The 27,100-nt window shown below is 41.8% G+C and overlaps 1 protein-coding gene across 4 annotated transcripts in view; it reads left to right on the top strand.

Annotated features, from left to right (window-relative positions):
• The window catches only part of KCNIP4 (potassium voltage-gated channel interacting protein 4), a 1,211,769-nt gene that overhangs the window by 819,159 nt on the left and 365,510 nt on the right, over positions 1 to 27,100 (top strand). The gene's annotated exons all lie outside the window — the stretch shown is intronic.

Below are 27,100 nucleotides of genomic sequence, written 5' to 3'. Positions count from 1 at the left end.
TGGCAGCACTGCTATTGGGTATATACTTGGAAGAACTGAGAGCAGGGACAGGAATGGACATTTGCACACTGGTGTTTGTGGTGGCAGTATTCACAATTCTTGATGGATGGAGATGGCCTAAGGGTACATCGACTGATGAATGAAATGCTGAACTGTGTATATATGTGTAATGGAATATTGAGTGGTGGCAAGAAGGAATGAAATTGTGAAGTATTCAACTATGTGAACAGAACTTGAGTACAGTATGTTGAGTGAAATGAACCAGAATTGAAAAGACAGACATTACAACACCTCATTAATATGGGCTAACTATAATGGGCAAACTCTTAGAGTTGAAACTGAGAGCGTAGGTTATCAGGGGAAGACTTATGTTAAAGATTCCTAGATTGTAAGCTCTTACAGCAGTCACATCTATTCCTGAGTTGTAATGGTTTTTTCTAAATTCTGAGACACTGAGCTCTTTGTGTATAACCTGGTCGGTCCCTGGAACTTGGGTATCTGTGTGACACCGGAGACTCAGAGCCAGAGGCTGGCAGCTATGAATGTCAGCATTATCCCATATAGCAAATGTTAAAGAGTGTGAAAAAGAGATCAGACTTAAAGTAGTGATATGAATGAAATGGACCTGGTTAGTACTAAGGTAAATCATGCTAAAGGGTAAAGGATGATATTGATGGTGTTTTACAACTTCAACATGAGACCAAAAGGAAGAGATGTTTATTAGGTGCAAAATCTATATTTTTTTGTAGCAAACTATATAATTTAACTTGTATGGTCACTTTATTCAAATGCCATAATTACATGGAACATTGAATAGGGAGTGAAATCTGGTTGGTTCGTACAGGTTTGTGTGAAGCCCTGATACATCCCAGAGTAATTTGAGAAGAGAAAAAAAATATATTTGCAAAGCCCCCTTGAGGTACTGGGGGAAAATGTGGAAATATTAAACTTATCCACTTGGGGAATTTCTTATATTCTCACAAGCATTGGGGACTACCAGTTTAGTAGGCTGAGCCCTCAATCTTGGGACTTGCCCTTATGAAGCTTGTTACTGCAAGGGAGAGGCTAAGCCTACTTATAATTGTGCCTAAGAGTTACCTCCGGAGAATGTCTTTTGTTGCTCAGATGTGGCCTCTCTCTAGCTAAGCCACCTTAGCAGGTAAACTCACTGCTCTCCCACTACGGGGAACATTACTCCCAGGGGTTGGGTCTCCATGTGGGACGTGACTTCTGGGGGTGAGTCTGGACCTGGCATCATGGGATTGAGAAAGTCTTCTTAACCAAAAGGGGGAAGAGAAATGAAACAAAATAAAGTTTCAGTGGCTGAGAGATTTCAAATGGAGTCGAGGGGTCATTCTGGAGGTTATTATTATGTATTATATAGATATCCCTTTTTAGTCTTTAGTATTTTATAATAATTAGAAGGAAATAACTGAAACTGTTGAACTGCAATCCAGTATCCTTTATTCTTGAAGATGATTGTATAACTATATAGCTTATATGGTGTGACTGTGTGATTGTGAAAAACTTGTGACTCACACTCCCTTTATCCATCCAGTGTATGGACAGATAAGTAGAAAAATGGGGACAAAAAGTAAATGAATAATAGGAGGGTCTAGGGGTATGGGATGTTTTTGGTTTTCTTTTTAACTTTTATTTTTATTTTTATTCTTTTTCTTTTTTCTTTTTTTTTTTTTTTTTGGAGTAATGAATGTGTCAAGAGTTGATTGTGGTGATGAATGCACAACTATACGATGATACTGTGAACAACTGATTGCATGGTATGTGAATATATCTCAATTAAACTGTTAAAAATTTGGATCCGTTTGTACAGAAAGCAGAGAAAAAAGTCCATTAAAGGCACTGAAATGTAAAGCATTTTCCTTTCTTCCATGATCTCTCTCTCTTTCACATCTGGTGTTTGTTATTTGCCATTTAATGTAATTCTAAGTAATGAAAATTAAAATTTAGTTTATTAGCTTAAAAAGAAAAAGACCCAATAAAGCAGATTCCTTAGGAATATGAGATGCAGAAGGATGGAAGACATTGTCCCTGTTTTCCAATTGCCTCACTAAGCTGCCTTGGTCTGTTTTATTTCCTGGCATATAGAAAATAATCAATACATATTTTTTTAATAAGTTAGTAATTTTTGTTAAACCCAGACCATTTCAAGAATAATGCATTAAAGTTGTATATGACAGGAAATGGGTACCTTTTGATTTTACATAGGAAAAATCTAGAACACTTTAAAATAGGAATCTCTTAGCTACATGTCTCTCCTGCCTCACCTCCAGCCATCACCCAAGCAAGAATATCTTAGCATCAGATAATAATTACCAATGAGGCAATTAAAGAATTCCCTTCCCTAAAAAGGGGTTATTTTTGACATTTGCAAAAATCTGTTTTCTAACATCCTATGTAGTTATGCATAAGTACAAACCCATATGGCACCTTCTGCCCCTCACCTGCATTAGTCTGCTGAATCCAGGCTCGTATCCTTAAAACCATAGACATCTAAAATGCTAGAGCAGGAATATTCCTGGAGGCAGTGACACCATGTAATTTATCTTCCAATCCAGGACATCTCTGAGAGAGAAAAGGTACCTTTAATAATCCTCCAGGACAAAAGGAAAAAACTTAACCCATCCTAGGCAAATTGGAACATATTGTTACCATACTTAACATTCATCTAACACTACTTCTTGTTCTACAGATGAGAAACAAAGGATCCAAGAGGTAAAAGTCTTTTCCTAATTCAATGTGCCCCTTCAATAATAATGAGAATTTGGGTAAATATAGGAAACATCTGATGATATCAGATATGTGGAACTAATATGTCTCCTATCTCACAACCTTGCTGTTAGGTGGTGTTCCAGTTTGCTAATGCTGCCATTATGCAAAATACTGGAAATGGATTGGCTTTTATAAAGGGGGTTTATTTGATTACAGAGTTACAGTCTTAAGGCCATAAAGTGTCCAAGGTAAGGCATCAACAACAGGTACCTTCACTGGAGAAAGGCCACTGGCATCTGGAAAACCTCTGTTAGCTGGGAAGGCACGTGGCTGGCATCTGCTTGCTCCCAGGTTGTGTTTCAAAGTGGTATTCTCCCAATGTTGTTCTCGGGGCTTTTTGTCCTTTCTTAGTTGCAGCTCTTCCAAAATGTCACTCTCAGTTGCTCTGAGGTCCCTCTGTTTGTGAGCTCTTTATATAGGACTCCAGTGAACTAATCAAGATCCACCCTGAATGGGAGGGGCCAAATTTCCATGGAAACATTCAATCAAGAGGTCACACCCTAATCAGAGGTGCCACTCACGTTGGGTGGGTCACATCCTCCATAGAAACAGCCTAATCCAAAGATTCTAACCTAATCAACACTAATACATCTGCCCTGACAAGATACTGCATTGAAGAACTTGGAGTTTTTGGGGGACATAATACATCCAAACCAGCACAGGTGGTATGTTAAAAAGCAACTTGCAAATCCAGTCTGCCAATTGGACAAGCATCTATTAGCAAGGGGTTACAGTACAAGGTACCACAGATACAGGCTGTTCTTGTAAGATTCTTCTAAGTTCCTATTCCTGCTCTTGATCTATTTAGGTTACCCCTGATAAGTATTTTGCATGAAAAGATTCTGAAGCAGCTGCACCAAACTCTGCCTGATTAATTTTTAATTATTTATTTTGAAATATTTCAAACTCATAGAAAAGCTGCCAAAAACACACAAATAACTCCCTGTTCTGTCTTTCACTTCATCCAGATTCCCAAATGCCCATAGATGGACCAGTTCCATCCCCCTCTTTCTCTCGCTCAATATATATTGATTATCATTTCTCTAAATCTTTAGTGAGCAAACAGCAAACATCAATCCCATCAATGCGATAATAACCCCCAAGAACAAAGACACTCAAATAACATCCCTCTGAATTGAGAAATCAACACCTACCAATATTACCATCCACTCCAGCGACTCCATTTACATCCAGCCATCCCAGAAATGTCTCTTTTACTTTTTTGTTCAGGATCCTTTCCAGGAACATGCCTTGCCTTGAACTGCCATGTCTCTTCATTCTCCAATCTGGAGCATTTCCTCAGTACTTTACTGCCCCTCATGTCCTTGACAGTTTAAAGAATTCAGACATTTCCTTCCAGAGGGTGACTTTCAATCCAGGTGCCCTGGTGTGCCCCCATGACCAGGTCATGCATTGTTGGCAGGGTTTTCACAGGGCAGTGCTGTGCACTACTCTGAAGATGCAATAATATTCTGATGGCAGGATAAGCCAGCCTTATAGTGGATCAGAAGCCAAGTCTTCAGTTAATGGTGAAGTGCTGGTTGAGATAAAGAAAACGCAGGGCCAAATGGAATTCTCAACCTAGGGTACTATTTGCAAAAGGTCAAATGGTTTTCCCAGGGGGAAAAAACAAACAATCAAATTGGCACTTTATAGAACTCAGTACAGTGTGAAGTATAAGTAGGGGGGTGGTGTAAGAATTCTCCAATTCAGAGATGTGTAAAGCAGCATTGACATTCACACTGGTTTAATTAGCATTTCTGTTTCAACACTGGTTACATTATTTTAGCTTCTGACACTTTGATTTACCCCAATAAAATCAACTTTTACCAAACAAACATGATTTCAATAGCTAACATGGAGACTCTGCTCCCCAACATTTTGCATTTAAAATTACCCAAAGGCAGGTGTCTATCTATGCAGAGAGGTGGGAAAAATTCCCCAAGAGTGAGAGCTCCTCTTGATTCACCACCATTACCAGTCAGCAACAGTTTAAGAAGTTGGGACGTTTATAGCTGCTGTGTGTCAGCGACAAGAACCGGAGTGAAAAAATGAGTTTATGCCTGAATTACACCTCCTTGTGCAAGAAGCAGTGGAGTATGGAGAAAGAGCATGGATTCTGTGGTCAAGGACTTGGATTCCTGTTTTCCTGAAATCCCAGTTTCACCCATTCCCAGTGGGATGACACTGGAGAGAGTGATTTAATCCTTCTGAACCAGAATTTTCTTATCTCTGAAATGGGAGGGTAGTGAATGTTTTACTGAGTGTATACTCTGTCCCAAAATGCTGTACAAATGCTTTTAACGTGCACACCTTATTTAATATGCTTGGGAGTCCTGTGATTTAATTCCATTAATAGATCCATTTTACATACGAGTTAAATGAGGCTTAGAATGGTAAGGGGCTGACTCCAAACCATGATCTGGTACTGATAACACAATGTAACTTCTTACTGCAAAATATAACAATAAATCACGTATTCTCTGTTTCTAGAATGGAAATGCAATAAGAATTGTAGGAAGCAGCACATAATCATAGTAGCCTTTACTGCTCTGAGGCACAAGCAAAACACAGACTATACTGGTTTGAACATGATGGCTTATGCCTTCTTTCAACAAAGTATTTATTGAGCTCCTACCATGTACCAGATCCTCTTCTAGGCACTGGGTGTGTGGGAAGGAGGTGGTACATAAAACAGAAAAATCTGTACATTCAGGACATCTATGGTCTTCCAGGGAGACTCAGCACTTTCAGGGAATAGCATCCTCATCCTCACTCTCTGATTTAGTCTGCTTAGCTGCTGAAAGCAATATACTAGAAATGGGTTGGCTTTTACAATGCAGATTTATTATCTTACCAGCTTACAGTTTCAAGGCTGAGGAAAATGTCCAAATCAAGGAATCATCAGGCAATGCTTTCTCCCTGAAGAACAGCTGCTGGTGATCCTGGACTCCTCTGTCACATGGCAAGGCACATGGCAACATCTGTTGTTCTCGTCCTCCTCTTCTGGGTTTCCTTCCTTTTAGCTTTTTGTTTCCATGGTTTTTTCTTTGTCTGAATTTCATTCTCTAATAAATGACTCCAGTAAGGGATTAAGACCCATCCTGAATGAGGTGATTCACATCTTCGCTTAAGATCCTGCTCACCAAAACATCTTACTTACAATGGGTCCACACCCACAGAAATGGATTTTCTCTCAGAACATGATTTTCTGGGATGCATGCAGCTTCAAACCATAACCCCCCTCCATCAATGTAGCTTCCAATATGGCCTTGGCAGAAGGAAAGAAAGTATGTCACAAACACTTTTTTTCTGAGTGGGCTGTGTTTGTTTAAACAAACTGTTAGCCAAATATAATTCCTGTGTCATTTTTTTTTGAAATGAAATGTCACCTGCTTCATAAGCAAGAACTTGTTTGATTTTTGCTTTGACAAAGTCTTTTAATCAGAAGGGAAATTATCTTGGGAGAAGGGGGTTTCTGTTCTCTTTATTCGATGTGACCATCTCTGCACAGGGCTCCCGTCTGTGGGGACTGGCTTGTTTCCATTGCCTTTCCCTCTTTGTCTCTTTGAAAGCTGTTTGTACCTCCCTGTTGTTGTTGTTGTTGTTTATGTTTTTCTCTTTGTGGCACTTTGTAATATAGATGACTGAACAAGCCAATGTGATTTATTCTAATTCCCAAGCTTATTAAATCAAACACTTGAAGGTCAGTGTTAAGCAGAAATAAACCAAGAGTTCTTTTAAAGAACTTACATGGTTATGCAAGGAAAATGTGATGGAAGCCAAAGGATATTTTAGGGTGTCTTCAATATGCCTCATAAATATCGATTGAGGAGGATAATGAGTTTCTTGGACTCAAACTCTGGAATGATTTTCATATACCTTTGTTAACTTTTGGTTATGCAATACAGCATGCTTAACAAAAAGTGATTGATTGAGGATAGGCTATAAATATGGAAAGAAGAGTGATGGCATCTAAATGGAAATGAAGCAGCACTGTCTCTGATTTAGTAACTGGGCGTGATTAGCTAGGCAAGAGTCTCTTCATAGACTTGTTGGACAATTTCTGATATTCAGCATCTTCATCTGCTCATTTCATTTACTCAACAAACATACATTGAGAACCTACTCTGTGCTAGGTGCTGTTCTAAGTTCAGGGACTATCACAATAAATAGGACAAGCACACTCACTGCCACCATGGTGTCTGTACTCTATTGGGTAGGTGATGGCATGGGGGAGGTTGGGGAGGAGCTGGCAGGCCAAATGGGATGGTAGTGCAGATGATAAACAAATTACTGAATAAGATAATTTCAGTTAGGGACAAGTGCTTATGAAAAAGCAAACAGTCATGAGGGACAGGGTAGAGTGTGACCTTTTCTTTAAGTTTGGGTTTCCCAAAAAGCATGGTGAGAGAGTATGGAAGTGAGACAGTAAAAGAAGGGAAGCCAGTTATGACCAGAGAACACGCTCCTTCCAGAGGGATGCCTTGTAAGGGAAGGGTCAGGAAAGGCTGGGGATGTGGCCAGCATCTGCAGGTATCAATGCAAGGGGAGACCTCTCAGAGTGCATCTCTCAGAGATGTCTCAGAATGAAGAGAAGACTTGGGCTTGTGACAGTCTGAATGAAGAGTACTCCAAGTGGAGGGAATAGCGAAGGCCCAGAGATGAAAACAAGCCTGGTCAGTTGCAGGAACAGAAAGACCAGCCCTGGACCAGACCATGATTGAGTGTCTGAAGGGTAAGCATGAGGATTTTGGACTTCATTGTCATGCCTGATTTGGGAGAGAGCCCCTTTGAAAACCTAGATACCAGTGTTTTTCTACTGAGATGTTTTGCCTTGGCTAAAAACAAACCATCCTTTTTTATTTCATCTTTCACTTATGAAAGGAATCAGGACACCATTGCTACTTGCTTGGATCTATAAGGAAACCATGTATTTTCTCCAGATCTTGGTTTTTCTTGTGTGTAAAATGAGAAGATAGACTTAATCCTTCCAGAAACATGATTATTCCCCTTCACTAAAATGGGAGGACAATGAGGCAGGAAATTTTTTTTTGCTTAATTCTTTATCCGCTGGCACACAGCTGGTGCTCAATAAATACCAATTGTCTTTGTTTATACTTGATGAAAGGTCACTGAAAGCTGAAGCTCAACGCAGACTGGAAAATTTAAGGGCTCCATCTACCCAAGACAATTGCAGGATATTTAAAACTCAGGAACTTGAATTATAAACCAAAGCCCTATATTTACTCTTAATACTTTACAGAGGAGCTCTAATGATTGAAATGTAATTGTTCAAATTAAGGCGGTAGTCAAACAGTAACCCCTGTTTGAGATTTAGGAAACTCTGTACTCCCACCTAAGAGAAAGCAAGTAGCAAATATACTTTTAAAATGTTACAATTATTTTGCTTCTTGTGGGATATGCCCTGTGCTGGTTTGAAGCTGTTATGTACCCGAGAAAACATCATGTATCTAAAGATACTTCCGATGAGGCCTTAGACAGAAATGATGAATGTGTCATTGCCAACTGGAAGAAAGGTGATCCTCATTTTAAAGTGGCAGAGAATTTGGCAAAATTGAGTACTGTTGTTGGTTAGAAAGAAGAATTTGAAATCGACAAGCTGGGATACTTAGTTGAAGAGATTTTCAAACTAAATGTGGAAAATGCGGCCTGGCCTCTCCTTGCAGCTTATAGTAAAATGTGAGATGAAAGAGATAAGCTGAGAACTGAACTCTTGAGTACAAAACAAACAAACAAACAAACAAAAAAGCAAAACTAGAAACTGATGGTCTGGAAAATTCTGGGTTTCCAGAAAATGAGACCACAAAGGCTAGTGCCTCACATGAGGATTTAACCAAATATGGAACCAGTTAGCCATGCCATGATGAGCCAGGCTTGGAGATGGAGTTAACTAGAAAGGATTTGTGGAAAGTCCTATTGTCTGATGGTTTTGATCCCTATATGCTGCATGTTAACTCGACAAGTTTTTGTGGGATCTGTATAAATGGAACCACTGCCAGCCTGGTCTGAAAGGGACTGAAAAGGAACAGATTGAAGGAAAAATGTCTTCAAAGGCAGAACCATGGAAGTTAATGTTTGGAGCCAAGAAATTTCAGGCCAAGAAATCTCCAGTTTGCCCTGGAGTTTGCAGTTTGTGAAGCACATTTCCCAGGATTGGGAAGAGCCTGGCCACCACCCCACTGTTCTGAAGGGGTTGAGTGTGTGCCCCAGAGATGGTAGAGTCTGGGTGCTACCCTGATGCTTGAAAAGGGTGGAGCCAAGAGCATGGTGGTCTCCCCAAAGCTTGGAGAGAGGAGGACCACTGCATAAGCTCATGGAGAGGTTGGAACTGCGTCTCTCTCAAGCCTTGAGGATAAAACATCTTTCTGTAGATGACTCTCAGATTTTGATATCTAATAGAGTTTGCCCCGCAGGTTTTCAGAACTGTTTGGGGGACCTTTGACTCCTTTTTCCTTTCAATTTCTCCCTATGGCAATGAGAACATTTATCCTATGACTGTCCCTCCTTTCTATATTGGAAGCAGATAACTTGTACTAAGTTTCACAGGTCCACAGTCAGAGGGGAATTTTGCCTTAGGACAAATCATGCCTGTAACTTATTTTGATAGGACTTTATACTTAATATTGTTACTGAAATGATTTATACTTTTGAGATATTGTGATGGAATGAATATATTTTGCATATGGAAAAATCATGATGTTTTGGGGTCCAGAGGGTGGAGTGTGCTGTTATGTACCCCATGTTCTTTTCATCCATTCTTGTGCGTGCAGACTTACTGTGGGTGGGAACTTTTGATTAGGTTGTTTCCGTGGCGATGTGACCCCACCCATTCAAAGTGGTTTTTAATTCCCTTGCTGGAGTCCTCTGTGAGAGGATAAATGGCAGAGACATTTTGGAGAGAGCTCAGAGAAGCTAAGAGAAAAATATCATGGGACTTACTTCCTTTATCCCTACTGGGTTAGTGTCAGGCCCAGAAAGATGGAAAGGAGAAGAAAGTCAAAGAAGAAGAAACAAAGTCTTGTTCCATTAAGATATTAAACTACCACCTTCGGCATACAGCAGAGAATGTCACAGCTGGAAATGGCTAGGCCATCATTTAATCTAAAGCACTCATTTCATTGGAGGAATCAGAGGCTGAGATCAGGGAAATAAATCACCAGGTTAGAATTCAGGTCTCCCAAATATGTGCTTTTTCCTCTCTGTCAGTGGTTCTCAAAATATACTCCAGGAACTCACCTGAAGTCCCTGATACCCTTTAATGGGGTCCTTGAGCTCAAAACTATTTTCATAATAATACAAAGGCCTTTTTTGCCTTTTTCTGTCTTATTCTCTCACAAAAATTCAGCAGAACTTTCAAGAGACTACATGATATTAACATCAATATCACAAATTGAATAAGGAAGCAGGTGTGAAAATTCAGATAGTCTATTAAATCAGACAGAAAGAGATTTGCACAAATGTAAAAATATAGTTATTTTTATAAAGTTTTATTTTTGGCATCAATAAATAAATTAGTAAATTTAAATTGATAAATTTTGAGAAGATTTTTTAGTTTTGAATTCTAAAATGGTAAATACAAGTAGAAATAATCTCCATAAACAAAAGTAGTTTGCAGTTGCCAACAAATTTTAAGAGTGTAAAGAAGTCCTGAGATCAAAGTTTGAGAACTGCTGCCCTCTATCATGATTTTTAAAAACAAATGGTTTAATCTCAACTCAGTTAGCAAAAGACAATTTTAAAAATGTAAGTAATTGTCTTTTTCACTTAGAAATATTTCCTAAATTCCTAGAAGAGTTTCTGACACATAATAGGCATTCAAATTGAAAGAATAAAATATATATTTTCCCCAAAAGTAAACACAATTATTCAACCAGTGCTTCACAGAAGAATCCAAAGAGGAAACTTTTCCACAAAAACTGCTGCATCTCTAGAATCCTCAAGATAGAAACTGGTACCAGAGACAGGTTCCATGATGATGACTGAAGTTGTCATCGTGAGGTCCCAGAACCAGCATCAATCGGGAAGTGCCAGGTGGGCTGGTGTCCTGTTTCCCCTTCACCTGTCCTCTCTTCTCCTCCCTCCCCTCTTTTCCTCCCTATCCGTGATGCAAAGATGTGACCTGGAAAATTATATCTCCGTGGAACACATATCTCCAAAATACTCAGAACTTAAGATACATGGATTTGTGGCCCCATATCCATTTCCACTGTACACTACTATTAGGAATTAGCGGATAACTTCTAGGAGAAAAACCCTGATTTGTAAAATTGCACACCACCGCACTTTCCTTAAGCCACTGTTTTTTGCTGAGTAGTTGTTCCTAAAAGAAAATATAGTAAATTGTACCAACATTCCAGTCCCCTTGTAATGTTTTAAGGATTAATGCTTCTTCCTCAAAGCTGACCACTGTCTGACTGAGGAGATGGTACTTCATTATCAGAACCTGCTGTGTGCATGGTATAGAGATTCTTTGTTTTAGTATTTTTACTTTTACATTCATTGTCCTCTTGATTAATTGTGTCAAGTCCAAAAGATAACCATCATTTCCATTTTAATACTGAAGATTCTGAGGCTCAGAGGGACAACGTGATTGAATACAACTTCATGTTGGGGACACAATTCAGTCTTTTGGAGTTCTTGTGCAAGACCCTTTTATTTTCATGACAATGCATTGACTGAGTCATAGTTCTATCTATCTGAATAATTCACCCGGAGAAGAAGAAGGGAAGATAAATGTTATGTGTTGGGCAATGTGCTCATTTTTCTACATGCAATATCTTTCTTACTTCTCCTTACACTATCATATTTTACCAATGGAAATGTGCAGTTCAGAGAATTTAAGTAAATGGCTCAAGATCACACAGCTGGAATTAGAGGTAGCATTTTACTGAAATCAATTCCCTATCTTTCCTGATTCTGTTCCAAGGAGCTGCCTTCTAGATGAGACGACCTGTAGTCAGTAATTTTATTTTTAAAGCAGAAGATACTCTTTTTTTTTCTCTATAATGATACAGTGATTTAGGCTTGGATGCATGATTACCCACTATCAAATAATGAAATAAAAGCTGTAAGACAATTTCAAGGCTTTAAGTAATTTAAATTTTCTAATCTGGAATGGCACACCAATCAACAAAATCGGTGTTTAATATGCATTAAGAACAACTGCACTGCAATCTGTAAGTGAAGGAGCCTCAAAATGCCTTTCTCCTGGGCAAGGGGGCAAGATGCATAAGGAGGTTGGGAAGAAGGCAGGAGGACTGAAGCAAGGAGACAGCCAGGTTTGACTATGAACTGCAGTTGCTTCAGGGATTGTAGATTTTCTCGCCTTCCCCTTTCAATTTTGCTGGAGGATGGGAGGATATGAAAGCATTCATAACATTCCAGAATAAGGTGGCACATATCATCGAGATGCTAGGTTGTTATTTTAAAACACACAGTGAAGCAAACTGTCACACACTGGGGTTCCTCGTCTAGAATTCTCTTGTAAGCCCAGCTTTTCTCTTGAGCACTTGAGTATCTTATGATTAGACATTGGGATCCCAGGTTCCTGAGCGTGGATTTGGCAAAAGTGTAGAAACACAGGACCAACACCGACCCTCATGTCAACTTTGGGAGTCTCCTTTGTTCGGCAATAGCCTTGAGGGAGAAGTTTTTTGAGGCTGGAGTGGTCTCAGTGATGGTTCCTCACTCACCCCTCCCAGGAACCCCCCACCACCCCCCACTCAGCTCCTGCTCATTCTGCTGCCTTGAGAGTCAGCCTTTTCTTCTCTGAGTTTCTAAACCACACAAAGCATTGGGTTGTCAATGCAGATTCATTGAGCAATAGTTAAGGAGTACACATGGCTATAGCACCTTTTGCCAATTAATTTACTCCAATTTTAATTTCGTTTGTATCTCAGTTTTCAACTTCTATCTCAACCTATTAATTACTTTGTGCTAATTCTGTTGCATTTTTTTAGAAGGAAGAAAAAATAATCTTACAAACATCTGTTTTAGAGAGAAAAAGGGACAGTGAATTCAATAAAGGACCCAATATCTATGCTTAAGAAACATACTTTAGGCAGTGGGGAAAAGATATTGGTTTTTTGTTCTTTTTTCATGTTGTTTGTTTGTTTTTAATTAAACATTCAGCCTTAATGAGAATAGTTTCTCTCAGTGTTTGGTTATGCCCTGGTTCGTGTATCAGAGTCCTTCTCCTCTTTATTGGGCACCTCCTCCCTGAGCCTGGCACTGAGCTCCACCCCCTGTCAAAGCATACTGCTCTCTTGCCCAAACTTCTGGGCAAAACAAGTCAAACTAGCATGGACTTAAATACCTGAGTGGGCCAAATGTGACTTTATTTTTTCCTAACTGAACTTGATTTCTTCCTTGAACCCTCATTCTGCCTGATTAAAAAAACAAAACAAAACAAAAATACTCAATTCCAGGTAAATTCAATCAATTTTGTGAATTTTCTGTCATTTCAGTTATAAAGGTGTTCCAGTTTGCTAATGCTACCACTATGCAAAATACCAGAAATGGATTGGCTTTTATACGGGGGATTTATTTGGTTACAAATTTACAGTTCTACAGCCATAAAAGTGCCCAAACCAAGGCATAAATATGAGTATACCTTCACTGGAGAAAGGCCATTGGCATCTGGAAAACCTCTGTTAGCTCGGAGGGCTCGAGGTTGACAGCTGATCCTGGGTTGCATTTCAAAATGGCATTCTCCAAAATGTCTCTGCGTCAGCTTCTCAGGGCAAACTCTAGGTTAGTATCTCCAAAGTGTCAGCCAAAGTCTTCTTTCAACAGCCGTCTCCAAAATGTCTCCCTCATGCTGCAGCAGGGAGCTCCTGCTGAATGGCTGGGGACACACTTCCATGGAAATAATTTAATCAAAGGTATTAACTCACAGTTGGGTGGGTCACATCTCCATGGAAACAACCTAATCCAAAGATTCCACCCTAATCAATACTAATATGTCTGCCCCCACAAGATTGCATTAAAGAACATGGCATTTTGGGGGACATAATACATCCAAACTGGCACAAAAAGTAATTAAATTCAAGATTCTATCCTTTCTTTTGAGGTTGACATTCAAGGCTAAGAGTCTCACTCAAGCAGGACTGTGGCATTGGCAAGGGGTCAAGTCTGCTACCTCAGGTCAGTCTGTCTGGATTTGTGCAGGTTTCAGTCACCCTTCTGTCACTGGGCCTGCCCCATCCATGTGGCATCTTAGGAAGAAGGCACTGGAGATTTCAGGGAAGCACATGAGGGAAGGCTCATCTACCTGGAGAGGGTGGGCTCAAAATTCTAAAATAGTGCTCCCTTGATCTGTGGAAATAAATGAAGACCACTCAGATGAAAACAAAGAAAGGCTATTTACTCAGAGCTTTCTATAGCAAAGGAGTCAGCCACCATCACTTGCATTTGTCAGACACCCAAAGGCAGACAGGAGATTGGGAAAGCTTTAGAGTGAAAATAAGGGGGAAGCTTTGGGGTGCTCTGAATGGAGGCTGTTGGTGTAGGGAAGTTGAAGGTAGGCTAACTAGATAGAAGCAGGGCATCATATGTGATGGGTTTGGGTTGCCTATTTTGCTTTCTCCAGTTGGTTCTGAGTTGGGAGCAGGGGCAAAAATGAGGCAAGCTGGCAGTCATTGACCAAGTCTTGACCTTTATGACCCAATTGCTGTGAAGGTTGTTGTTTGTCTGTCTGGACTGGTGCTGTGGAGGTTGTGGGTCAAAATTTTAAGTTCATCTATGGTCTTGCCATTGTCTCTTTGTATACTCAGAATCTCAGCTATATGAAGAACTGGCAGGACTGGTTGAAAAAAGGCAGTGGTTCTCAAATTTTAGCATGCTCAGGTTGAAGCTCACATACAAACACACACACGCACACACCACACACACAAGTTAAAACCTCACAGCTCATTTTCCCACATCTGTCTTCCTGTCCCCATCCCTGATTGTTAGCAACTTGAGAATTTCTCTTAGTTATTTGATTCTTTCAGTTCAGTGACTAATACACAGGAAATTGGTGCTTGATGAGTATTTATGGTTTTGTCTATGCTCTTTTATCTATATTCTTCAGTTGACTAAGACTAATAGAAAAGGATTGGCTCCAGGGTTGAAAATAAAGCATCGGTTGCCTACTCTGAGCGCTAATTGCCTAAAGCACTATAGCTTCCCACACTCCAGCAAAGCCAAGCAAGTGGTTTTGACATATTAAGGACAATAGGGTGAGTGAATTGGAGAACATGAAACAAAGAAATGGACCAAGGGACCCATTTGAACAGCTTAAGTCAGTTTGATGCGCTTCATAGCCTCCCACACACGGTCCCTGTCTACGTGAAAAAGTGAGTTTGATGGAACTGGTCATTTACAAAAGCCATTCATTGCCTCTTCCTGGGAAATAGCATTAACTCTTTGGCAAGTGGTCTGGTCAGGGTAAATCAATTTTAACAAAATTGTTTCATTAATTCCTCAAAGTAGTCAATTAAATTTTATTGTTATTTCTATTTAAAAGGAACTATCCATACGTGTTTATATTTTAAAAATGGAGAATGGGGAGACAATGCCTTAAAGAATTCAAGTGCTTGTTCATTCATTAATTCATTAATTCATTTATGAGCATAGTAGTTAATAATAACCTGTAGAGCAGTGGCTATGAAGCTTGGCTACACATTAGAATCATCTAGGGTGATGAAACTGAAAAATCCTTATGGCCAGACTACACCTTACATCAATTAAGTCAGAATCTTTGAGTGGTACACAGTCTGACTAAAGCTCCTTAGGTGATTCCAATATGCAGCCAGGGTTGAAAGTTGCTTTTTTAGAATTAGACCTCATTAGACCCCCTGATTTAGATCCCAGCAACTCTGCTTATTAACTGTGAGCAAGTTATTTAACCTCCCTGAGTTTCAGTTTCCCCATCTGTAAGTGGTGAGAGGAATAGCATCTACCTCAAAGGGATTTAGAGAAGATTATGGGAAATAATACATGATAATGCTGGTACAGTTCCTAGCACATAGTAAGATATATGTTAGCTATCTCATTATTATTATTTTAATTAATTTTAATAATACTATTAACATTCCTCTTATCATTAAGCCTTGTGGGAATACAGAAATAAAAAATAAATAAATAAGGAAAGTACTTAGCTATAATGCTGTGCAGAATTATATTTTATGCAGCCAAGAAGGTAAAACCACCATGCTGTGAGAAATAAAAGATAAAAAAGAAAGAATGGCTTTGTGGAAGCATCATTGAAGTGAGGATAATTGAGGAGGTCTCAAGTCTTTTTTTCTAATAATTTCATCTAGAAAGAAGAAAAATTTATCAATTAATAACTGAATTACAAAGCTTACTTCAAACAAATAAAAAAGAAATGTTCAATTTTGTTTATTAATTAATTAGTTTTTTTTCTTGCTGGGGTGGTGATGAGTGGAACAGGTAAGAATAGGTCTATGTGTGTGCTCATATTGCACTTTTGGAAAATCCTCAGGAAGACAAGTAAAAATGGGTAAGATCACAATGTACCCAGACGCCTTCCTAAATAGAGATTATTTTAGTTTCCCAGGGCTGCTGTAACAAAGAACCACCAGCTGGGTACCTTAAAAAAAACAGAGACTTACTGTCTCACAGTTCTGGAGGCTAAAAGTCCAAAATTAATGTGTAGGCAAGACCATGCACCTTCTGAAGCCTGTAGGGTTCTGGCAGTGGCTTGCCAACATTTCATAGTGTTCTCTACCTCTATCTACTCTCACTTCCTGTCAATCTGTGTCCAATTTTCTCTTCTTATAAGGACACCAGTCATGTTGGATTAGGGCCTAGCCTAATCCAGTTTGGCATCATCTTACCTAATATAATCTCTACAAAGATCTTCTTTCCAAAAAGGCTCACGTTCACAGGACCAGGAGTTTGGACTTGACATCTCTTTTGAAGGGACACTATTCAATCCACAACCAGAATGAAAGGCCCGACTGGATAACCCAATAGCTGCCCTGTCTAGTTCCTTTCCTCTCTGTCCAGAGTCACTGCAAACAGAGTTGTAACTACCGATAGAAAATAGCATCTTCTGAACAGGTATTCTGATTCTGAGCATATAGCTTCATGCCCAGCCTCGTGTTTGACCAGAGCAGGGCATGTTATAATTAGGAAGCCAGTCTATGGCCTGAAGATGTTTCCCAACAAAGAATAACTGCAGCTACAACAAATCCAATCACACTGTTATCTTAAGAATAGTAAACCAGAAATAGGATGAATTAAGTATTTGTAGCAAAAATTAAAAGACAAATGGAGAGAACTAAGAGATGGCAGAAGATGGGTGAAAGCAGGGACATAAAATAGAGAAAAGACATTCAGAAAAAAGTGTGATGTCTTTAGTTACTAGTGGCAGAAGCCACAGAATAAGAGACAGGAAGCTGCAACCATTATAAGAGTATAAATCCAGCGATCTCTACCTGCCAAGGAAAAATTAATTATCTTGATGTTGAGAGCTGCTCTTTTCAATCTATCCAGTCCCCAAACTATGTCCCTAGCTCTGCAAAATCTAAAACTTTAGCAATGCTGTCTGAGATCACTGTCTCATTTATTCCCATGTGTTGGTAGTTCAAATCTGTATGTACCCCAGAAAAACATGTTCTTAAATCTAATCCATTCTTGTGGATGTAAACCCACTGTAAGTAGTATCTTTTGATGAGGCTACTTCAGTTAAGGTGTGATCCACCTCATTCAGGATGGGTCTTAATCCTCTTACTGGAGTTCTTTAGAAACAGAAGCAAGACAAACAAGAGGAAGTGATGGAAGCAAGAAGCTGAAATCAACAAAATCTGGAAGAAAAAGGAGAGACCAGCAGATGTCACCATGTGCCTTGCCGTGTGGCAGAGGAGCCAAGAATCACCAGCAGCTGGCCTTCAGGAAGAAAGCATTGCTTTGAGGATGACTTGATTTGGACATTTTCTCAGCTTCAAACTGTAAGCTCATAAATTCCTATAGTGCGGTCGTAGTTGATTCGTCTGGGGGGGGTGGCGGCCGGTTGTTAATTCCTAGGCTCTCAGGACTGCTCGGAGGGTACCGGCGGCGGGGGCTCTTTCCCGGAGGCGAGGGCGAGGCGGGGGACTTGGCCAGGTCCCCGGCGGTGGCGTGCAAAGTATGGAGGGCGGCGAAAAAGGAACAGGCGGGACACGTTTCTTTTAGGGTGAAGAAGCCAAGAGAGTTTATTAGGGGAGAGTACAAGCTTATATCGGGCGGTTTAGAGGGCGGGGTAGCTGTAGAGGTTAAAGGTTTGGATTGGTTCTGAGAGGGCGCGGAGGTTGTTTGAAAAGGGGCGGGAGTTGCTCCGGTAACGGGGAGTGGGCGGGCAAGGTAAAGGGGGCGGTTTTTTCCGGCAAGCTTCCCCTGACGGTTGTACTTTGGGGTGAGGAAATGGGGCCTGCATTCGGCTCCACTTTCTCAGGCCCGGGGGGCCGTGGAGGGCGCTACCACCCGTGCCCCACTACCTTTCCTAGGGGCTGATCAGTTCCCCTGGCCCAGGCCCGCCAAGTTGGAACTCGATAACAGTGTCCCGCATTTCCCCCTTCTTTTCTAATTAGAGGAAGAAGCTTACCGGAGAGATCCGCCAGGGGATGAGGGAAAGGGGAGGTGGGGGAAGGGATAGGGGTAGATGGTAGTTAGAGAGGCTGGAGCTCGACGTTGGTGCGGCGCCCGGGCGTTCGAGAGGGGCCTCGCTGCTTGCGGGATGGACAAGGGTGGCGACGCTGCGGAGGGTCAGCTTCTTCAGTGGAGGCAAGTTGTTGATACTGGACTTGCACAAATGATGAAAAGACAGCATTGGCTTGGTTCTTAGCAAGCTGGACAATTCTGCGGATAATGCAGGGCCCTAGGGTGAGAGCTAGAATAATCATTAGTAGGGGGCCGATGAGAGGGAGGAGGTATGGGAGGAGGGGGGTAAAGATGTGGGACCAATAGCTGGTGGCTTCACGGTTTCTTTTGCGTTGTTCTAGTCCCTCTCGGACCTTTTTTAGGCTGTCTTCGGCGAGACCTGTGGAATTGGCATATACACAGCACTCTTCTCCTAGGGCAGCGCAAAGGCCTCCTTCTTTGAGGAGGAGAAGGTCGAGACCTCGGCGGTTTTGGAGCACGACCTCAGAGAGGGAATTGACAGAATTTTTAAGATGGGAAATAGCGTCTTGTAGGTGACGAATGTCCTCGTTAACAGCCGCCCGGAGGTGAGTTAGGGCGGAGCCTTGACTGGCTAATGCAGCGATTCCGGTGCCAGCGCCTGCAAGACCTAGGAGGGAGGCAATCGTGAGGACGGTGATGGGCTCTCGCTTTTGCAGTGGGGCAGGAGCTGCAGTTGTTTCCAGGCGGAGGAAGAAGTCTTCCTCGCTGTTGTATAGGACCCTAGGGATGAGGACAATCAAGAGGCAAGTTTCATGAGTTGTATTGAGGGTCAGTACGTTAAGGCAGGGGGTAAGTCCTGTAGAGGAGCAGAGCCATTGGGAGGAGTTATGAGGAATGAGAAATTTGGCAGAGCTGCTGGGAGATGAGTAGTTGGCACAAGCTGTGAGGTTGGGAGAGTTACTTGAGCGAGGGCGGATGCACTTTCCTGTAAAGGAGACTGAATGAAAGGTTAGGGGGACGGCAGAGGTATTCCAATTGCATTCCAAGGGGCTGTCCTCTGTGTTTTCTGAAAAGGAGAGGTTGGAGGCAACTGGCTCATACAGGGGGGAGGAAGTGGAGAGGCAAAGCCAACAAGAGGAGGTAAGATTGGGGTTGGAGGAATTCACTGAGGTGAAGGCCGCTTGGATAAGGCCGAGGAGGGGAGAGGAGTAGCGAGAGGAGTAGCGAGAGGGGGGTAGAGGAGGTCGGGGTGGTGGGGTTGGCGATGCATTGTTTGCAGCTGAGGTGCGGCTGGTTGGAGCTGAGGTGCGGCTGGAGGACTGTGGAAAAAGGGGGTTAATGACTTGGTTGGGACCTATGCCAGAGGGTGTTTTTAATGCAGTATTTTGGCATGGTTGGCTTACAGCCTCCTTTTTTATGAGAATAAGTGATCCTCGGTCGGCTTCTTTCTCATAGATTCTGAAGCCCCAAGTTCGACCGAGTAACCAGGAGGGATCAGTGGGGAGCTGCACTGTAAGATTAAGATGTGTGCAGGATTCCTCGCTTTCTTGGCCGAGCCAGTTAACTGTAGGGAGTTTGCACCCTGTAGGGGCCCACTTTAAGGTAAGGTAATGATTAGGAACAGGAGGCTTCCAATTAGTGGCTAATGTTTCACACCCCCAGTATGCACAGTAGTACTCGTTGGGGGAATTACAGTACGATTTTCCAGGATTTGAGGATGGGCACATGTAATATTGGGCCTGGGGATCACTTACCTTTCGAGCGCAGGTTTCTTCGACTCTGGAGACAAAGGTGGCGAAAGGCTCACTCGGCTCCTGGAAGAGCTTGGTGAATTTATTAGGCCGACAGGCAGAACAGTTGGCAAACGCTCGCAAGGCGATTCCCCGAAGGATAGGCCAAAAGGTGGCAGGTGCATTAATATAAGCAGATGCATTTATAAACGCTCCCGTGCCCAAGTAGGCTTCGGAGTGATGATAGACTCCAGTGGCCGCGTCTTGCTCGCTTTGCTTAGCTGCTTCCGCCTGGAAGTGAGCACGCCAATCAACGAACTGGCCGGGGTTAAGGATGGTACGGGCAAGCGAGGCCCAGTCTTGGGGGAGGCAAAAGTCCATGGCGATATCCTGCAGTAATTGGGAAGCGTATGGGCTACCTAACCCGTCTTCCTTGACGGCCCTGCGAAGCTGCTTGATAGTATCTGAGTCAATGGGATACCAGTCGTACGGTTTCTGCGGTGTGGGGGTAAGGTTAAGGGGAAAGCAGCGAAAAGCACGAGAGAAAGGAGGACGCGCTTGCAGAGGGCCTGGCACGGGAGTGGGGGTAGGGGCAGCGTTGCCCCAAGGGTTGCCTTGAGGTGTAGAAGGCAGCCAGGGGTTGTTAGTCGGCAGGGTGGGAGGAGCGGCGGCAGCTGCCGGTAGCGGCTCCGAGGGGGAGCTTGTTGAAGGGGAAGGCGGAAGTGGGAGGCCCCAAGCGTCGCAAGATGGCGGCGCGGTAGGCGTGGTTAAGACACAAGATGGCGGACTAGCTCCGCCCTGTGAAAGGGCGGGGTCTAAGGCATAAGATGGCGGACTAACTCCGCCCTGTGAAAGGGCGGGGTAAAGCGCACGCGGTTTCCGGCCCGGCTTAGGGTTGACGTCATCACTAGAGCACTTCCTCCCCTCAGTGGAAGAAGAAGGAGGAAGTTCGCCATTTTGGAGAGGTTTAGTATTGCTTTGTTTTTGGGGGGCGACTTCGAGCGCGTTGTTAATTTGCTCGACTAAGGATTCTGTGTCCGAATCGTGGTCTACATTAGTATCGCTGTCTGAATCTGTTGGCTGGGTTGATAGGGCCTCCTTGGATTTAATGGGGCCTCGATCAGGGGGGAGGGAGCCTTGAAGGCAGGAGCGGACGGTTATTAAGGTGGGGAGCAAGCCGGGAGGGAAGCGCTTGTTCTCATGTTCCATGGCGTTGGTGACCCGATCAACAAGGCGATCATAAGTGACGGGGTCCCAAAGGTGGCAAGTGGTGAGCCATGGGTTAAAGGGCAGCAGGAGGTCCCAGTATACTTGCAGCTGCCGGACAGACACCTTACAGCGATGTGTGTCTAGGAGACCGGCCAGAGCGCGAACTTGGGGTGCTTGGCGTGCAGATAGACGATTACCCATAGCGGAGGGAGAAAAGAAAAAAAGAGGGGGGTTGATTATTGAGTAAAGAAAATGAGGTAAACCGTGGTCGCGAGGCCGAAGGAGACAGCGAGAATAGAAGGCAGGAGCCTCTAGTAGTGAGAGCAGTTTGGGGGGGGCGGTCGCAAAGAGGCACACCGCGCGAAACAAAGAAACAAAGACACAAAGGACCACAGCAAAGTAATGGAGGGGAAGAGGGGAAGCTACTGGAGGAAGAGTGTCAGGAGGAATGGGGGACATAGGAAGAGAGGACGAAAGGTAGTTGGGGGCAATAGCCGGGTTAATACGGGAAAGGAGGAGCGGCCCGGGCGCGGAGCGGCGAGGGAGAGGCGGCTCCGCGGGGCGGCGAGGGAGAGGCGGCCCTTACCTTGCAGGCGAGGAGAAGGGGAGTTGGAGAGGCGTCCGGGCGAGCGGGTGGTTTACTGGACCGCTGTGTGGAGAGGACCATCCTCACACGGGGCACCAGTTGCGGTCGCGTCTACTGCTTCGGGGGGGGGGGGGGGGCAGCCGGTTGCTGAACCCTCGGCTCTCGGCGTTGCTCGGAGGGTACCGGCGGCTGGGGCTCTTTCCCGGAGGCGAGGGCGAGGCGGGGGACTTGGCCAGGTCCCCGGCGGTGGCGTGCAAGGTGTGGAGGGCGGCGAGAAGGGAAAGACAAGACACTCTTCCTCCAGTAGGGGTAGAACAAAAGGACCTTTATTCAGGGGTGAGCACAGGTTATATAGGCTGGCATAGAGGGCGGGGGTTGTTACAAGCCAATGCTGAGGGGATAAAGGGTAGGATTGGTTCTGAGAGGGCGCGGAGGTTGTTTGAAAAGGGGCGGGAGTTGCTCCGGTAACGGGGAGTGGGCGGGCAAGGTAAAGGGGGCGGTTTTTTCCGGCAAGCTTCCCCTGACGGTTGTACTTTGGGGTGAGGAAATGGGGCCTGCATTCGGCTCCACTTTCTCAGGCCCGGGGGGCCGTGGAGGGCACTACCACCCGTGCCCCACTACCTTTCCTAGGGGCTGATCAGTTCCCCTGGCCCAGGTCCGCCAAGTTGGAACTCAATAACAGTGTCCCGCACTATAGTTTAAGCCAACACATTTCATGGTATCTGCTTTTAACAGCCTAGGAAACAAAACACATGTGCTTCCTCAAATGGCATCTTTCCTCTGCACTTTACTGGAGGTAACAAAAATAAGTCTCTGTTCCTTGGAGAAAATAAACAAATTTAAAAACCTAAGAAGACTAGAATGAGAAACATGTTTGCCAAATACAATCTTATAAATTTCTTGGATTCCAAGGGGGTGCATGCCTGGGGTCAAGGTTTCGACCAAGGTTACTGAGGCATGAAGCTTCAACAGTCTGGAAGCTCTTTTAGTTTTCCAGGGCTGCTATGACAAATACTGCACACGAGTTGATTTCACAGCAGAAATTTACTCTTTCCAGTTTTGGAGGCTAGAAGTCCAGTATCAGGGCCATGCTTTCTCCCTGAAGTCCGCAGCGTGTGTTCTGGTGCTGGCGTGTTGCATCCTTGGGGTTTCTTGTCTTGCATCTCTGCCTCCATCACATGGTCTCCTTCCGTGACTTTCTCTGACTTCTGGCTTCTACCAACTATTGACTGACTCTTTGAAATTTCCTCTTATAAGGCCTCCAGTCATGTCGATCAAGGCCCAGCCTAATTCACTTTGGCCTTATTTAAATAGGATCTTTGAAAATCCTATTTACAAATGGGTCCACATCCCAACATACCTTATATATACAAAGATCTTATGTACAAGTGGGTCCATGCTACAGGATCAGGAGTTAAGACTGAACATGTCTTTTCTGGGGAAGATAAGTCAATCCCCAACAGGGGCCCTCATCAGAAGATGAGTCAATCCCCAACAAGAAAAAGAATTTTTTTTAAAATCTTGCTTTTGCAAATTTAAATATATATATGTCTGTATAGAATAGATATAGATATAGATGATATAGATATATAGATATAGATATAAATATATAGATATACAGATATAGATCTGTATAGAAACATTGATTTAGAACGGGCCTGAGTAAAGGCAAGGGAGGGGTAGGACAAAAGCTTCTGCTTCATTAGCTTTGTGGTGAATTTCTCTCTGCTGGAATAAAGTGGAGGGAAAAAGGAATGAAAAAGAGAGTGAAGTATTCCAAAATTTCATCTTTTTCAGTTTGCCTAGGCCCATTTCTGGCAGAAACTTTCAGAGTTCTTGTTATTGATTGTCAGTGGTTCTAAGTGATGTTATGACTAGCAATTGAATTGATCCCCTATTAAAGACTTTTGGTCAGATGTGTCTTTAAAAACTTATGTCTGTTATCATTATTAATTGATGTCAAGAGTTTGTTTATCTTGCTGAGGTTTTAGTATATCTTATTTCATTCCAATGAAATTTAATATTGATTGGAAAATAATGTTTCCACTTAATAGTGGTAAGCCAGAATGTTTTTACTAAGGTTCATTTTTCTTTTTGGTTTTCCATTTATTCCCCAAGACTAAAAAAACACAACATGACATTATTGATCTGTCTGTTAGCATAGTACAAAAATTGTTTGGACTAGGTTTTTAAAGTCTTTGTTTAGTTTAGTTTTATAATTAAACAATTAAACTCCTATTAAAGCTGAATTGTCCAGCATTTTAATAAATACTGGAAAGATATGTATTTAATGCCACCTTTCTGCCATTTTGAAACATCCTGAACCGATACAAAGACTCTAGAAAATTCATATGGTTATTTTATGCTTAAAATTAATTCCCTTTTATTCATTTAAGCTAGAATTTATTCAGAGTTCTATATGAATTTAATACTGTCTTTGAGGATAACATGACAAATTATAAACCCTTGGTTACTGTTTTCAATGGGATAAAGACTTCTTGATAAGATGTGAATGCAAACTTCATGAAACTGACTTTTACTTATGGGAGGTAAATTATGGTCTCTGATTGTAACTATGTCTGAAACATAACCTGAAAGGTAAAATGCACATAGGGTAATAGTGGGATTATGGGAAGGAGAGACAGGAAATGCTTTTCAGAAATGCAATTCAAGGAAAACAGTGTGACAAAAGCAAACTTAGCCATTCCAGGGACAGTAAGGAAAATGGCCTGGTAGTGTGGAGGAACGCATGTGGACAACTAATGAAAATTAAGGCTAATGTTAAGTTTAAAATAATAGGAAGCAGCCAGGTCACTCTAAATCTTAAGTTCTTTTATTACTCTGAAGCTTCTTGAGTAGAGGAGTGAATTTATTACACTGCCAAAACTTTGATAGCTCTGAATTCAGAGTCTAAGAGATTTGTATTTGATTCATGACTGCATAACTTATTAGCTGTGTAACATTGAGCAAGTTCCTTAACCTTTCTAAACCTGAGTTTCATAGCATTGTTATGGAGCTTTAATAAAGTAATGAATAGTAAACATTTAGCAACAGCATCTAGGTGCAGAGTAAACACTAAATGTGTGATAGCATTTGTTGTGTTTTCAAACTTAGAATCAAGTATGGTTAGGATATCAGTGCTTATTATCACCCAGATGAGAAGACAATGAAGCTATTTTATTTTTTAGTGTATTGAATTTAAGGCAATAGTGAAGCATGCAATTAGTTATCATCAGTAAAAGCAATATATGCATGTTTTCAGGATATATTATTTTATTTTTGGTCCTTAGTTAATCTAGAATAGTCTGTAGTACTGTAGATTTGCATGCACTGTATAAACACATGAAGGGAAATGAAGAATTTAGACAATGAGCAGAGTAATTCTGGTCTTGTTTTGTACAAAACACTGATGAATTGTGTTTGTTAAAATTGAGTCATTTGGATATTTCCATTGACACAGAGTCTGGTAGAATCTGCTGAAAGAGGAAAAGGAGAGGGTTCTGTTTTGAACATTAAGCATTTCTGTCCAATTTTCTTATCACATTCTGAAGCTGTTAAAGTAGCTTTACAGATTATGGAAAAGACTGATAAAATTGAATCAGGGATAGGAAATAGACTTCAGAGGGAGCCTGAACAATATCAAAGCCTCTGGCTTTCCCATTTTCAGCCTGATCAATGTAACCAATCAAAAGAAACAGAGTAAAATCTAAATTCTAGACTTGTATCAAAAATGGACTAACATTGACTCTTTTATGGAGGAAGAAACTAATTATGACATGTTAGCACTAAGTCAAATGTCCTCTATTTCTTGTTGTGTTTCAGAAACTCTCAATATTTGCCTCAAGTTATTTGTTTTTGTTCCTACTCATCAGTGTTTTGTACAAATCAAGACCAGAATTACTCTGCTAATTGTCTAAATTCTTCATTTCTCTTCATGTGTTTATATAGTGCATGCAAATCTACAGCACTACAGACTATTAGATTAACTAGGGACCAAAATAAAATGTAGCCTGAAAATATGCATATATTGCTTTTACTGATGATAACTAATTGCATGCTTCACTATGCCTTAAATTCAATACACTAAAAAATAAAACAGCTTCATTGTCTTCTCATCTGGGTGATAATAAGCACTGATATCCTAACCACACTTGATTCTAAGTTTGAAAACACAACGAATGCTATCACACATTTAGTGTTTACTCTGCACCCACATGCTATTACTAAATGTTTACTATTCATTACTTTATTAAAACTTCATAACAATGCTACGAAACTCAGGTTTAGAAAGGTTAAGGAACTTGCGCAAAGTTTTATTTATATATATATGTATAATCAACCATTAATTCTCCTATTACCTGTTCAGACTTTGAGCATTGGTTAAACTCTTCGTCTCTTGCATGAGCTTAATTTCAATCCCAGAAGAGTTCTTGATGCCGGCATGTAGGCTAGAGCTGGATAATTGTTTCCCATGCTTAAAGACTTGGGAGACAATGTCTCCGCTAACAGTAAAGTAATTTGGGATCTTATATCCCTTATGTCTTAGAGAAGCTAACCAAAGTGTCTCTCCCGTCTCTCCCATGTAGTATATCTTTCCCTTCCCTTATGGACAGATAGAAAATCTCTTTTATATTTCATTCAGCGTCCAAAAGCAAAAGAGGAAAGTTGAACCATAAACTAGAGAAGGGGAATCATTTTATAGTTGAAGTAGACAAGAAAATGATTTTCCCTGCTGTTTGCCTCTGCTGAATTACAGCTCTGTGTCTGTGCAATCCAATTTGATGAGATTTTCTTTTTTACTGTTGCTGAAAGAACCTGTTTCTTGGGAGTCTTACATAGAACTCGATTGTGCTGTTGTGGCCTGTGAAGCTTCTAGTACTTTTGTGTGGTCAGCAAGCCTCTTTTCCCCCTCCATTTGCAGCCGCTCTGTATGTTATCAGATTTTTCCCTGAAATTTGGACTCAGTGGAATAAAAATTTTTAAACGTGTCAAGAATCATATCTTCATGAAAGTATTGACAGTCTGTACTAAATAGCGTAAGGCATAGAAGACATTCTCCCAGAGGGTGTATAATCTTGGGAAATTAGAAAGCAAACACAATCAGATTTCAAAAACAGTACCAGACTGGCTGTTTTAATATCAGTGGAATGAG

This window comes from Choloepus didactylus, chromosome 3 (genome assembly GCF_015220235.1).
Source record: "Choloepus didactylus isolate mChoDid1 chromosome 3, mChoDid1.pri, whole genome shotgun sequence".
Taxonomy (NCBI): Eukaryota; Metazoa; Chordata; class Mammalia; order Pilosa; family Megalonychidae; genus Choloepus; species Choloepus didactylus.
Note: the sequence above shows the minus strand (reverse complement) of the source record. Positions and strands in the feature narration are given on the sequence as shown.